This window comes from Peromyscus leucopus, chromosome 5 (assembly GCF_004664715.2).
Source record: "Peromyscus leucopus breed LL Stock chromosome 5, UCI_PerLeu_2.1, whole genome shotgun sequence".
Lineage (NCBI taxonomy): Eukaryota > Metazoa > Chordata > Mammalia > Rodentia > Cricetidae > Peromyscus > Peromyscus leucopus.
The window spans coordinates 88,939,759-88,954,372 of record NC_051067.1 but is presented as its reverse complement, the minus strand read 5'-3'; the positions used below and the strand labels follow the sequence as shown (position 1 = coordinate 88,954,372).

The 14,614-nt window shown below is 40.2% G+C and overlaps 1 protein-coding gene across 3 annotated transcripts in view; it reads left to right on the top strand.

Annotated features, from left to right (window-relative positions):
* The window catches only part of Inpp4b (inositol polyphosphate-4-phosphatase type II B), a 726,443-nt gene that overhangs the window by 133,123 nt on the left and 578,706 nt on the right, over nt 1-14,614 (top strand). For 2 of the 3 annotated variants that reach the window (XM_037206141.1, XM_037206136.1), the window contains exon 2: nt 6,263-6,325. The gene's annotated coding sequence lies outside the window, so the exon portion shown is untranslated. Of the gene's footprint in view, nt 1-6,262; nt 6,329-14,614 lie in introns of all 3 variants that reach the window. The other variant, XM_037206137.1, reaches the window with a different exon arrangement.

Sequence of the window (14,614 nt, the reverse complement as noted above, 5' to 3'; positions counted from 1 at the left end):
AGGAGGAGTGAATTGGTGGGGCAGAGGCAGGGTGGAGGAGGGGATGGGAGGAGAGGAGGGAGGGGCAACTGCAGTCAGGATGTAAAATAACTAAAAAAAAATCAAAAAGAAGAAGAAAAATAAGTTAATTGAAATTATTATTTTATCTTGATTTACCTAAAATAAAATCTGAGTTTTTATTTTATATATTGAACAGTAATATAATTCATATTCATAGCAAGAAGAAAATGTATACTCAGAGTATCGGAAAGTGTATCCACACATGAGTAAATGCTATAAAAATGAAATGATTGCTTTTTCTCTGACTTCATGCATAAAATCAAGGAAACGAACCTGCCATTCTGGTCTAGTTTGCTCATCTGTAAATAGTGACATCGCTGTGTTAGTTTTCGTTCTCTTTTCCAAGGTGGGCTGATGATTGGCTAAACTGTTGTACTTTTAGCTGTGTTCTTGTGAGTTGCAGGGGCGGCTCCTAGAACCTCATTTTCAGGCAGGGTAGTGGGTGGTACCAGCCTACTCAATATTCCCATGCTCCCTATTGAGGATGGTTAAGAATGTCTGTGCCTTTGGACTCCTCCTATTGGCTGTGAGGATGATGAGATTCTGCCTCAGCGCCATCTCCATGTACACTCCCCTTCTTTTACACATCTTACTGCTTCCATGGTGTGCTGAGTGCTGCTAAGTGCTGAGTTCTTGTTTCTCTGAGCATCTCGACTCTTCGTGAATCTGAGTCCTGAACATTAGTTGTTTTCGTCCCAGTTCTCTCATCTTCATGTCACTTTCCTATGGGTGTTAACCTCAAGGAGAATGGAAACAAGAATTCTCTGTTGACCTCTTCTTCTTCGCTTATTCTTCCTGTTTCACACCCAAGTCATGTTAGTTAGCTTTTCACCAGTGTGACAATGTACCCAACCTGATCAACTCACAAGAGAGAAAGGCTTATTTTGGCTTCCAGTTTCATACTTTTGAGTCTGTAGTTACTCCACGCTCTTTCTTCAGGCCCATGTTAGGGCCGTGCATCATGACAAGGGGAACATGTTAGGAGATGCCTGTGTAACTCATGATGGCCAGGAAGGGAGGGGGAGGTTAATGTCATTTAGGGTTCTGATATTCCTTCAAGGACAGTATCCCAACCACTTACGCTCTTTCATTCTCTCACCTCTTAAAGGTACCGTAACTGCCCAGCAATGTGATATATGTACCTTTGGGGAAGCAGTCCAGATCTAAATCATTAACCCTTATACCCAAGGGACTGAAATAATAACTGGTATGTCAGTCTTACATTTTGTTTGTTTTGGGGATTGAACCTATGGTCAAGTTCTACATCTTCTAATATTTTTGTGTAAAACTTGTTTTATCTCTAAGTAAATCCTGATGTTGCTCTGGGTCTAGAATTCTTTCCAGATGTCAAAACCCATACTGCCGCCTTTTCAGTTTATCTTGTAACAATCTTAATTCTCCCTGAGGCAAGTGCTATCCTCGGCAGAAAAGCGAGGTCAAATACAGACTGTCTTTGGATATATTCCCACACCTAGGAGCATCCCTTTGTGGTGTTCTGGCTGGCTTCTAACATGCTCTTTTGTGGTCTATGTCTTTTTACCCTGTAGTTTTTTTTTTTTTATTCTATAATTGATGTGACAAAAATCAGGACTGGCTATGCAATTGTTCTCATAAGACATGGTGAGGTATTCACACTACCTAAGTCAATTGTTTTATCTGCATTAATATTTAATCTGTGGAAGGCGGAATATACTTCCTAAGGATCTTTTTATTCATTCATCATTGCATTTAGTGGCAAAGGAGATCAGCAATAGGCACGGTATACCAATTGTCCTTGAGGAAATTGAAATAGGTGGAGAGACACGGAACACAAGGCCAGGCAAGGAGGCAATATAAATTGCAGGCATTGACTGTAATTGCTGTACGGTCGTGGTGAGTGATCCAACCAACAGAGTCCAAACTACCTGGGGATCACTTTGTGGGAAAGCGGTATTAAAGTTCTGACAGGAGGTAAATTCGGATAGTGCTGAGAAGAAAGGCCTGAGCCACAGCAGAAGGAGCTGTTGTTAAGAATGGAAATGAGAGAGAGAGAGAGAGAGAGAGAGAGAGAGAGAGAGAGAGAGAGAGAGAGAGAGAGAGAGAGAGACCGTGGCAGCCACTTGGGACTCTGCCTGATGGAGCAGGAGCGCTATAACAGAAGAACAATAAAACATTCATGGAATGACCATAAAATAAAATAAAATACAGTATCCAATAGACATACAAGTTTTAGGTATTTTCCTGTAGGTAAACTGGAATTGTGAAAAACCAATACTACAAGATGTAAAATAGTTAAAGTTTGACCTCTTACAGCAGAAGCTATCAGATAGTCACATAATTTATGAGTTAGATCACCCTAGAGAAATTCTCCCTTACTAAGAAGGAAATCAGATAAGTTCTGCATCTCTAAAATAAAAGGGTTCTGAGGTTTGGAGACTATGGGAAGATGTATTGGGGATGAGCTGAGAATATGCTAGAAGTATCTGTATGCGGAGGGAGAGGTGCAGGGCGTTTCCCTGTTGGTGCCAGTAAGAGGAGAGTTTAAATAGGTCTCTAGACGCGCAGGGGAGAGCGTGGAAGCAGCGCCTTGGTTTCTGAGAAAGAAAAGGCGAAGAGATGAGCTAGTGAGCAGTTTACAGTGCGGTGAGGCAGAGGCAGCTGGGCAGCGCTTAGAGGCTGCCTCTGGGGGTCCTTTGAGTTTCCTTGGGAAGACATGTAGCCGACGAACAGATTTTTGATTGATGTAGGTTCCTCCTCAAGGGCTGTCCAGCACCTGAACTAGTCTTGATGGGTAAAAAAGTTAACGCCTGGGGCTGTGGTTGCAGTGATTCGTATGTAAGGTCCGAGGATAGCGCTGATGATGGACCCAAGCCGCCTGGGGAAATGTACCTGTAGTTGACACTCAGCTTTAAAAGCTTGCCAGACCCGCACCCCGAGTCGTCTTGGCTCAGTTGCTGGAAGGGAAACTCCACTTCTCTCCTCATTCTCTATTTCCTCTCTTTATTCTATCCCTTGTTCCAGGGATATCGGGATACAAAGTCAACCCTTTGGTAAGGAAGGAACAAAGGAAGCAACGGATCCCCCTTCCCTGGCTGTTGGTTTCAGCAGATTGGCAGATTAGCTGCGGATTCTAGCTCAGAACAGAGAATCAACTTTTAATCCCGTTTTCATACACAGCTGAGTTCTGCCTCCTCAGTTAAAACTTGATAAAAAACCTCGGGGTGGTAAGAGCCTAGGCAGAGGCCCAATTCCATCCACTGAAATGTTTCATTAGTTTCCTAAAGCGACTGCAAATTCTCAGAGACTGTGGTTTCAAAGAAGAGATTTATGCTCTGCCACTTCTGGGGGTAGAAGTCCAAAGCTTTCTAGCTTTATTCTGATTGTATAATTTCTATTTTCAAAATATACAGAATATGCTTCTGGTTCTAAAATGTTGCCTCTCTGCATATGTGTGTGTGTGCACATGTGTACCTGTGTGTGTGTGCACGTGTGTGTGTGTGCACATGTGTACCTGTGTGTGTGCATGGATGTGTCTGTGGGCAGGGCTCATGCTAGCAGAGATCAGAGAACAACCTTCTGGTGTTAGCCTTAGCCTTTTTTTTTTTTCCTTATGTGTTTAATACTTTGATGCAGGATTTCTTCCCAGCTGCACAAGCTGGGTAGCTGACCAGCAAGCTTCTGGAGCATCCATCTCTACCATCCATTTCGCACAGGCACACTAGCATTGCAAATACCGAGGCCAGGACATCTAACTTTTCACAAGGGTTCTGGGATCTGAACCCAGGTCGTCCAGCATGCTTGGCAAATACTTTTTGTGTTGTTTTTATGCATTGAACCATCTCCCTGACCCTAAAATGGTATTTTAAAGAAAATCTATCCTTAGGAGTGTTTCAGTTCCTGCAAATGCTTATATTTTGTCCATTTTCATCCCAGTGCTGCTGATTTTTGTCCAGAGATTCTCTGAACCTGTTAAGGGGAGTTGAGAACACGTATAGTACAGTAGGTACTGTCAGAGCAAAGTAGGCATCATATTTTTTATTTTCTAGTTCTTTATATACATGTTTCTGTCTCCCTTGAAAGTCTGAGTCTGCCTGCTTCTTGTTACTATAACATAATACACTGGGATAGTTATTTTATAAAGAGAAAAGGTTTACCTTACTTCACTAGTCTCGAGGTGTCACTCCCAGGAAAAGTGGCTCTATAATTTTCAGTGCCTGATAAGTTTAGTATATCATGGCTGGATGAAGTGGCTAAGCCCATCCTTCACCTTGTGAGCCAGGGAACAAAGAGGAAGAGGATGGGCAAGAGTCCCCAGTCTTTGGGGGGATGCTCCCCACAACCTAAGGTCTTTCTACTGGACCCCACTTTCTACAGGTTTCATCAGGGCCCCATAGCTCCTCCCTGGGAACCAAGAATCCCACACATGGGCTTCCTAGAGAGGGTATTCAATATCCAAACTATGACCCAGTCATTCAACGACTTCCTGTCCTGTGAAATTTTCATAGAGAAAACGAATTGTCTGCTGTGTCTGTGTAGAGACTGTGTTTTAGATTATTTTTGAAATATTTTTCCCATGTCATCATCTTCAATTCCCTACAGATTACTTTTCAATATGCAACTTCAACACATTTATATGTAGTTTAATGCTGTAAAGCTTACCTATTTCTTGGCATAATTGTCTGGACTATGTTTCCCTAATTACAGACACCTTTGTTCAGTTTATTTTTTGTTTATTACAGTTTCTCTTAAGTGTATGAGAGTCTGGCTTTTTGTAGATGTTTCTGGAATGGAATCAATACTTCACCAGAGAGGACAAGGTTAGATACATTAAGAGAACCTTAAAGACTATCACAGTGTGTTGGAGGCCTTCTTAAATCCATAGTCCTGTGCAAACTCAAGATGTAAGCCTTCAGAATAGCTTGATAGCTTAGAGATGATCTTCCTGAAACATGATTCAAATTTTATTATGTATCTGCCAAAGACCTAAACTAAGTATTTCTTTGTCTATCACAGAGTTTGATTAAACAATAAGGAAATGATGCAATTTCCAGCGTACTATGGTTTATTCATATCACTCTGCCTGTCTCTAGGATGCTGACTCTCAATGGGGCCATAAGACTTTTCTAAAGCAGAAAGTTGCTAATAATTCTAATAACTACACCGATAATTATATTAGCTGACACTTGTTATGCTTAGCTGGCACTGTCTCTTGGCCTTTAGATTTATTTATCTCACTTAATCATCAACTAACTCTATGAAGTAGGAAGCATAATCAGTCCTGTATTGCAGAGGAAAAGTGAATGCACGCAGAGTTTAATTTACTTGCCTGAGTTCTCACAGCTGGTAAGTGTGGCGATTGCAGTTAAATGATTATTCTGATAATGGCTGACATAGCCGATTATTTAATGCTGCTTTTAACTGTTACCATTCCTCCAGTTAAATAACTTCCTTAAAGGGTGAATTTCAAATTCTCACCTACTTACATGACAGCCCTCTCTGCACAGCTATTGCTCAGCCCTGAATTTCTCATCCTCCAATCCTAACATTCAGATAATGATGCAGTAAAATCTTTTATGGGACACTCCTTGAGATTGTTATATGCTCAGGGAGGAGACAAGATATATTTCCATAACTTCTGACTCCCATAGAGTGTTTCCCTCCCCGTTCACAGCATAGAAAAGCTTGGGAATCGCATCTCCTAAGGAAAGTAATCTGCAATTATTTACAGCCATCCTACAATTTCTCATCTTTTGATGTCTGTGGAAAGACACAGACTTCCATGAATATTTTAGAGCCCATCCTCACGGGGAGAGGGAGGGAAGTAAGTCTGGATAATTGCAAACTCCATTTCAGTCTTTTGTGTTCCCATAAATGTTGGGTCCCAACATGGCTTACAGCTTGTCTTTTGAAATTACAGAAGCTAATGCTTTTCCTCGCTAAGTGCAAATCTTATATCTGTGTGAGAAAAGAAAAGAATCAAAGGAAAACAGGCTGAGGATCTGCCACAGTCACCCATGTTCTCAGCTGCAGGGGAGAAAGGACCTTTGGGGAATTATTTGGCATTTAAGGCAAGTGGCTCCTGAGGCAGCTGCTGAAAGAAGCTGAGTATTGTGTTAAATGATTCTCTTCTCTGACCTTTATTACTAATGAATCTTCTTTAAGAAGCATTTAGAGAGTAAAAAGAAAGGTTGTTTTTATTAATCTTCTCTCTCTTTGCCCACAGAACCCAAAGAAATGGTGTCACCTGGCAAGAGATCTGGCGTGTTTTATGAAAATTCAGACCAAGGTAGTAGTACTTATTTCGAATTAATGTTTTTTACAGTCTGTTAAGTACATGGAATTGTTGACACTCTTTGATGACTGAGTTTAAACACCGAGTGAGTCTTCAAAACAGGAATTTATTTATCTGAAAAGTAGATGGAAGGATTTGTGATGATCACCATATTTATAAAATGGACAATAAAAATTAAAATACAAAACAGCTTACAAAAAATTGTGAATAACCATTAATTTTTTATTTTTTTCATTTATATGAACAAAATCTCAAGAATTTTACATTTTCTTTTTTGAAAATAAGTCAACTTGGTGAACCATGTTTACAAATGGCAGGCAGAGAGAGAAATGAGGTTTTGTCAAGATACAGCGAGGGGAGGAGCTTATCTTTTATTTAAGCACTAGTCAGAAGGCTTTGCATATTAATTTTTGAATATGCAAAACCATGTTAATACAGCTTTCTGGAAAACTTCATCAAGTTTTGTGAAGATACTCTTATATAAAACATGTGTTTTCTCTGGAAAGACTGAATTGCATCACGCAGTTGTTGAATAGCGTGCCTGATTATGCTTAACAGATTGCATATTTAGCTGCTAAATTTTCAAATCGCTGTGTGATTTATTTACATATGTTGTCCTAAGAGTCTGAAAACTCACGCAAACATTCTAATGGCATAGACATGAAAAAAAAGTGAATAGAGACGAGGACACATAAAACCTGTGTGCGTTACAGATACAGATTTTGCAGAAAGATTTCAGATGGGTTGTGAATGGATCTAGCTGTATCTGTTGGATACTATAACGTATAGAGCCATATTGAGGTATATTATTTAGTTGTATACCAATTGGAACTAATTGGCTTTTAATTTTGATTAATTGTTGAATATACCAAATCCAAATGAGAACAGAAGTTAAGATAGAGTTTTAAATTTAGTGAACATCAATAGAAAAACTGTTGCTAAATTTTGATTTTCAGTTGGTCAAAGCTAAATTGTTAAATTGCCTTATAGATGAGGGTGGTGTTTCTGCTTATTTTTCTTCTTCCTTGATTCTTAAAAGGAGAGGCAAAGCCCTGAGAAAACTTGTACTTCATAAAGGAGATATTTGAGTTATAGTCTTTTACCCAGGTTTTCTTGGCATTAATATATCTTCAAAACTTAAAAATTGTGCCTTGGGATGACCTCCAAGGCTCAGGAATCACTAGAAAAGAGTGGGTAGAAAGGGTATAGGGCAGAGGATGCTGTAAAACCCTGTGCTCTGAACATGACATGGCTGTTACATACAGGAGCTCACAATAATCACCCACCATAACCCTGGACAGGATCGAGCCAATTAAAAAATTCCAGCATGGAGAAGGAAAGGGCTCCCGAGGTCGCACCCCTAGCTGAGAAGCTAGTGGCAGTTGCAGGCTGCTCAGACAGGCTGTGTCCCAGTTTTCTTCAGGTATGACCGTTGATAGACTGCCTGTGCTCCAGTGAACAGTCCTGTATGTATGCACACGATTCCTGCACTAGGTCAGCTTAGTGGGGGGTTTATACAAGAGTTTATGAAGGGGGGAGGGAGGGAGAGGAGGGGGGACCAGGGGGAGTGGGGGCTAGAAACTGAAACTCAAAAGTTTCCAATACTTAATTAAATTGCTATGATGGTTGTCTGTTGCTTACAGTCATTGTCTGTGAGTCTCCAGAGAGGAACATAGTAATAACTTATACCTAGACAATATGCAGAGGATGCTGAAGTTGAACTGAGTGATGCTGGGATGAGTGAGCGATAAGGTCTTGGGGAGATGCTAGGCAGGAGCCTGTTGATGGAGAGGGAAGTCCTGCCAGCGGTCACATTAGAGCATTGAACCTTGCTTCGTTCCTTTTGTCAGACAAGGTGCTTTGTAGAGTGACAAAATCTAAGGTTTTGGTGGAGTAAAATTCCCAAAGGAATCGTGGTCCAGGATGTATTTGCATTGGTGTCAGGGTAAGAGGAGGGTGCAGAGTGGCTGAGGATGGGTGGACTGATGTGGAGAAACGAGTTCAAGTCATGATTTCTTGGTTAGTCCCGAGTCTTTGAATTAGGTGTGCTTGCCTCTTACAGTAGTCCTCTCCTTTTTTTCTGGTTTGTCAAGGGAGACAGGGTTTCTCTGTGTAGCCCTGGCTGTCTTAGAACTCATTTTGTAGACCAGACTGACCTCGAACTCACAGAGATCCACCTGCCTCTGCCTCCTGAGTGCTGGGATTAAACTGTGCCCCACCACGACTGGCTGACAGTATTCCTCTTAATAAGATGATGCGCAATCATGTGGAGATGCTCTACCCCTGTCAGCTCAAGTGGGAAATGTGCACATTAGTGTCAGTTTGTATGTAGCTAGTCCTGCATGATGACTGACATGCTCATTTTTTGTCTGGGATTAACTGCCAATGGGGCTCAGAGTGCAACCTGTTGGATTAACAGGAAACACTATATTTGAGTGTTTTTAAAAAGGGTATTTAAATAATTTTTCATGTATTATTGAATTGTTACATTTTTGACATTTGTTAGTTATAACATTCTTAATTTTGTAATCCAAAAGTAGAGGCAATTTCAGTTATTAATGTCAAAATGTTCTCCATACATAGTGTGATTATATATATAATATAATATGTAGTTAATATAGAGTACATTGATATGTAACATATGCCGTAACATATTCATATATATTTTGTGTTATTTTATTCAATATTTACCGGTCCTTTTTATCTGAAAACAGACTGAATTTCATTTAACAAAGTTCCGGTTTTATAGCTTTCAAATGTATCTTTATACTGTGTTTTTAGTTTTATTTTATTTATGTGTATGGATGTTTTGTCTGTGTGTATTTCTGTGCACCATGTGTATGCAGCGGCCTCAGAAGGCAGAAGATGGTTTCATATTCCATGGAACTAGAGTTATGGACAGTTGTGAGCTGCTTGTGGGGTCTGAGAACTGAATTCAGGCTCTCTGTAAGAGTGGTTCGTATTCCCAGCCACTAAGCCGTCTCTCCAGATCCTGGAATGCATTTTTATTGTGCAGGAACAGCAGGTTTTCTTCTCAAATGTGTTTAGCTTTTTCTTAGGAAACCAAAATATGAAATTAAAGATTTAGCAAAACTTTTGCACACTAGGATGGAATCTAGAGTTTAGTGGAAATATACATCTGAGAAATTAAAGTAAACTGCTTTATAATTTATGTATATTTGGGAACATTAAGAAATGCTCTTTAAATATACTGCTTATAGGTCGGTTTTACTGTTGTTTCCTATTTCTTGATGAATTACATGCTGATATTTAGAAAGAGAACTACCTTGTGATAGTTTAAGAAGTTCTCACAAATTGTGTTTAGTATCATCACATACATGCCTGTTACTGTCACACCAACAGAAAACAGAACATTAGAAATTGGAGTCGACTAAAAACCCCATGATTTTAAGCAGAAGTTGGGGTACTCCTGAGGCCTGATGGGAAGTGTAAGGCAGTCCTGTCCAGGCCTGAGTCAGCCTGTGTGTGATCAGGACACTGCTTTGCAGGGACGCAGTCACAGAGTCAGGGTGAGATGTGTGCTTTCTACAGTTTCCCTAGAAGACAGACAGCAAGTCACTGGACGGCTGCACAGGTTCAAAGGTGATTCTCCCCACCCTCGTTATACATGTATTTTAAATAACTTCATACAATGAGTATGATGTATGCTCACTACATCTGTCCTTTCTCCTCCAACTCCTTCCCTGTCCTTCCATATCTCTTCTCAAAATCATGTCCTCCTCTATAACTATATATTACATAAAGAGGGAGGGACTGACTAATACGTAACCTAAAAGCCAGATTAGTGTTGTTCACATGTGAGGCAAAGGGCTGATCACTTGGGTCTGGGAAACCTCTCAGGGGGCTCGTCTCTTCCTTCAATCCCAGTGTTAGGGAGGTGAGAACATGAGGGCGCTTTGTGCTCTCAGCCCAGCCAGAGAAGCTGAATAGGTGAACCTGGCTCAGTGTGAGACCATGTCTTGAAAACCACAATAAGTTGGAGGAGTGATGTGGGAGATATCCATTGGCCTCTGGCCTTCCCACACATGCACTTATGTTTGCATGCATAGTGGCACACTCATGTACACACACACACACACACACACACACACACACACACACACAATTACCCTTCTGCGATCTTTGTCGTAGTATAGCCCCCCGCCCCCTGCTCATGTACCTGTCTGTCTCTCTCAGACTACACTCATGTATCATTGCTTAGACAAGAATCTATCACAGTATCTTTGATTTACATTGACTTGAATATATTCTTCTGCTTCCTTGTGTACATATTTCCATCATTTTATATGACGGTATATATAATGGTGCTTTTTTCCCCTCTTAATATAATTTTGAACATCTGCCATTTACTTTCACTCCAATGTGTATGTATAGACACTTTGAATGAATCACATGCTCTTTGATTCTCTGAGATTTCCACTGAAGGAATATTTAAGAGGCTGGAAAATTCCTTTGTAAATGTGATCTTAAACTTAGCTATGCTCTGTACTAATCAGGCTCACCTTGAGAGGCCACTCTATTTTTATCACTTATTTTCCATGAGAATAAAATCACAGTGGAAATGCAGTGATTTATAAAGGCAGGGGTGGAACACACATAAGGCCATAGGGAGATGGTCTAATCCTATCACCCACTGGCTGTGGGCCACATGTCATCAATGAAAAATGTGCTTGGCGAAGTCACTCTGGTCCAAGAGAAAAATCAGTGCCCTTTGAGACCTGTACCTGTTTCATATCTTACCTGAAAATCAATAAAAATGTAAGTTATATTTATTTATTAATTTATCAGTTTAATTCTACCTGCTGTGTCTACAAATGCCTTAGCTGAAGTAGGAAAGCACATCTAGAAATAGAAGGTATCTTTCCGTTTTGTACATCCTTGCACACACCTGTATGAGGAACATGCTCTCTCTGTCTCTCTCTATCTGTCTCTGCCTCTCTCTCTCTCTCTCTCTCTCTCTCTCTCTCTCTCTCTCTCTCTTTCTTTCTCTCTCTCATACACAGGCGTGCGTACACACACACACACACACACAGACTTATCTGTTAAACCATTTTTTTTTTGCAAACATTTCAACTTTTTCTGTGTGCTCTGTATCATCATCCATGCAGATGGCTTAAAGAAGGCCTTGGCCCTGATTTTAGATCACTGATATTTGTAGAATCCCATGTGGGAGTTCCATGGCCATCTTGAGTGTGCCAGTTTGTGGATGTGCAGGCTGACAGGACATACACTTTGCCCTATGATAGGCAAGGATTCTATAAGCACACCAACGCTGAGTGGGAAAGCTGGGGTGTGGTAGGGCTGTTTGAGAAGCTGGGGTGCAATAGATCTATGGGGAGCTTTTATGAGTTGGGGTTCTTATCACTAATGCCCAGAAAAGGACTAAGGAGGTTTGGGGGACTGGTTCCTTTAAGGGTGAGTAGATGTGTTAGTTTCCATTTCTTCAGATTCAAGGGACTAATCATGAAGGAGAATCAATTGAAAATTAAGCACCTGAGCTGAAATTAATAGTCTATAATGCAGGCCCTTCCCATATATGTGTGTTTAGATTTGTACAGTGTTTATGTTCTATATATTCTCTGTAGATAAGCTATATGGTTGGTATAGTCTCACTTTCTAAATGTATTAAGCATTTTAAAAATTATGCCACTAGGTGTCAGCAACAACCTCTGAGGGTTCCTGTGACCTTTGTAACAAAAAAGAAACTTTATTAGAACGTCCTATCTGAAAACAACACTTCTCTCAAAAGTTTAAACCAGTTCTGAACTATACTAAGTAGACTCATGGACATATAACGTCTTGTGAGGTTGTTTTAAACTTGCTTCTGCTTGTACTTACTGTAGCCCTCCCCATGGTTCCTTATTTCCACATCCCTGTGTGGTTCCAGTGTCTCCTCAGCAGATGCTGATGTTAGAGCTCTCCATTCTCACATACATGCTCCATGTATTAGATTAGTGCATGAGCATTGGCTCTTCGGTTTTTTATTTTCATTGTTTTTATAGATGTGTGTTTTACAGCTATCAGCCATCAGAAGACAGTGCATCATTTATTTTTCAACACTTACATCTGTGTCCTGTTAATTTATTGTGTCTAAGATGTTCATAATCCGTGTTCTATTATTGCATGGAACTCAGAACATTTAGAAAAACAACACACAGAATTATGGATGCTTTCTTACCAACTGATAAAGTAGCATGGAACCAGGAAAAATGATATGTTCTGTGAATTACAGTCTATAATTTAGGCCTTAACAAGGTAGATAAAGATAGGTTAAAGTTTCATTTACAGATGTTAATAAGAAACCATAGCTTGTCAGTGTTCCATGGATGGGATTTATTTAATGATGCAGTCAGTATCTGGTCAGATTAGCATCCATTGGTAGGACTGGTGCTAGGACCCTGCCATAGATGCCTGTCTATCAACCAAGTACCAAGGAGATTTATGAATACTATAAATGTAGACTTCTTTCCATTTCTCTCCTTCAGGAAATTTTTGACATAAGTTGCCTTTAAAAACATTTCAACAAAAACTGTCAAGGGAATACAGAGAACCCCTTTCCTGCAGAAAATTCTAGCAATGACTAATGTAAAATTGGCTCTGCTTTTTTAAAAAAATCAAACTGTGATAGTTCCAGCTGGTAGTGGTGAGGTGGACTACATGGCTTAGTACACAGGCTGGAGACAGTTGCTTCACACTGAAGCTGTTCGTTTGCAAGTTTCTAGTTTAACCTGTAAGAGGAACTCTGAGTTTATTTGAGTTCTCATATTTAATTTTGAGGCGGTAGTAGAAGACTATGCCAAGACAACACTGTGGCTGTTAGTTTTAATTATATTCACAGGTGATAAAATCATGTTGCAATGACTTGACCCATATAATGACCTAACCAGGAGGCAAATGCTGTAGATATGTGAGAGGCATATCAGCAGACAAACTTGAACCTGGGATGGAAGTGTGCAGCTTGCTGGCTCTGTAATCACCCAGCCTGTGATTTCTCTATCTAATCCCTTAAATAAAAGAGGTCAGTGCTGAGATCTGATGGGGCATCTCTCACTTATCTGTCTGTTCTTGATGTGCATGGGATAGAGAGGCAGCCAGTTTCAACCTGGCTGCATAGTAAGCTAGTCTTGCTTCATGTGTATGTATATATTTCTCCTTTTTAATTATAACTTTTTATTAAGACAATATGGGTACATCTTTGTATGATAGGTATGGCAATTTAGTACATATAGTTAGTATATTATAGTGTAATACATTAGATCCTTTTATTTATTATTTTTTATTGTGGGAATTCCATGCTCTCCTGGCCATTGTGAAATGTAGCCTATATGGTTTAACCATGGGTTATTCTGCTATGATAAACAAGAACAGGAACTCCTACATGCAGCTGGGTTCCAGTGTCTTTATTCAGACTCTGCTCCATCTCTCTTAACCCTACCTTTCCCAGTCTTTAGTTTTCCCAGGGGACATGTGGCATTTGTTTTTCTGTGTCTGGCTTATTTCACATGGAATAATGCCCTCCGATTTCACGCACGTTGCCTCAAATGATAGGATTTTGTTGTTTTTATGGTGAAAATATGCCATTGTCTCTATTCACGGAGGCCATCTGGGTTGAGTCTGTATTTGGCTATTGTGCACAAGACTGGAATGAACATGGGGCTGTGAGAATGTTCTTGATGTAACAATTTCATTTCCTTTGGCTGTGGGCCCGGGAATGGGATCGCTGGATCATATGGTGAATCTATTTCTAGTTTCCTGAAGTCATGTCCCACTGTTTCTCATAATGGCCATTCTAATTTACAACTTCCCCAACAGTGTGTGTGCTTCTTTTTCTCTACGTCCTTGGCCACATTTGTTCGTTTCTGCTGTTTCTGACTGGGTGCTGCTCTCCCATTCAGGTTTTGATTTCCACTCCTTTATGCATCGTGCATGTCTTCTCAACAGATTCACTTGACTGTTCATTTACAGGGACTAAGACAAAATATTGAAAGACTCAGGTTCTGTTTCGGAAGGTCTGTGATTCAAACGCCTCATCTAGCCGTTCCAAAACCACCTTACTGCTGGCCACATCCCAAATTTTCCCAACTTTATTTCTAACCAATTCCTTGCCCAAATGCTGTCTTGTGGAGTGTACAACCCAGCTGACCCCACTTGTACATGACTTCCTTGTTTTGACCTTGATGACCTTGCTTTTACAGTTCTAGCTACATAGAATGTGACCTTTTCCTTCTCTCCCATAGATTCTTTGTTTTATATGTAGCAGAA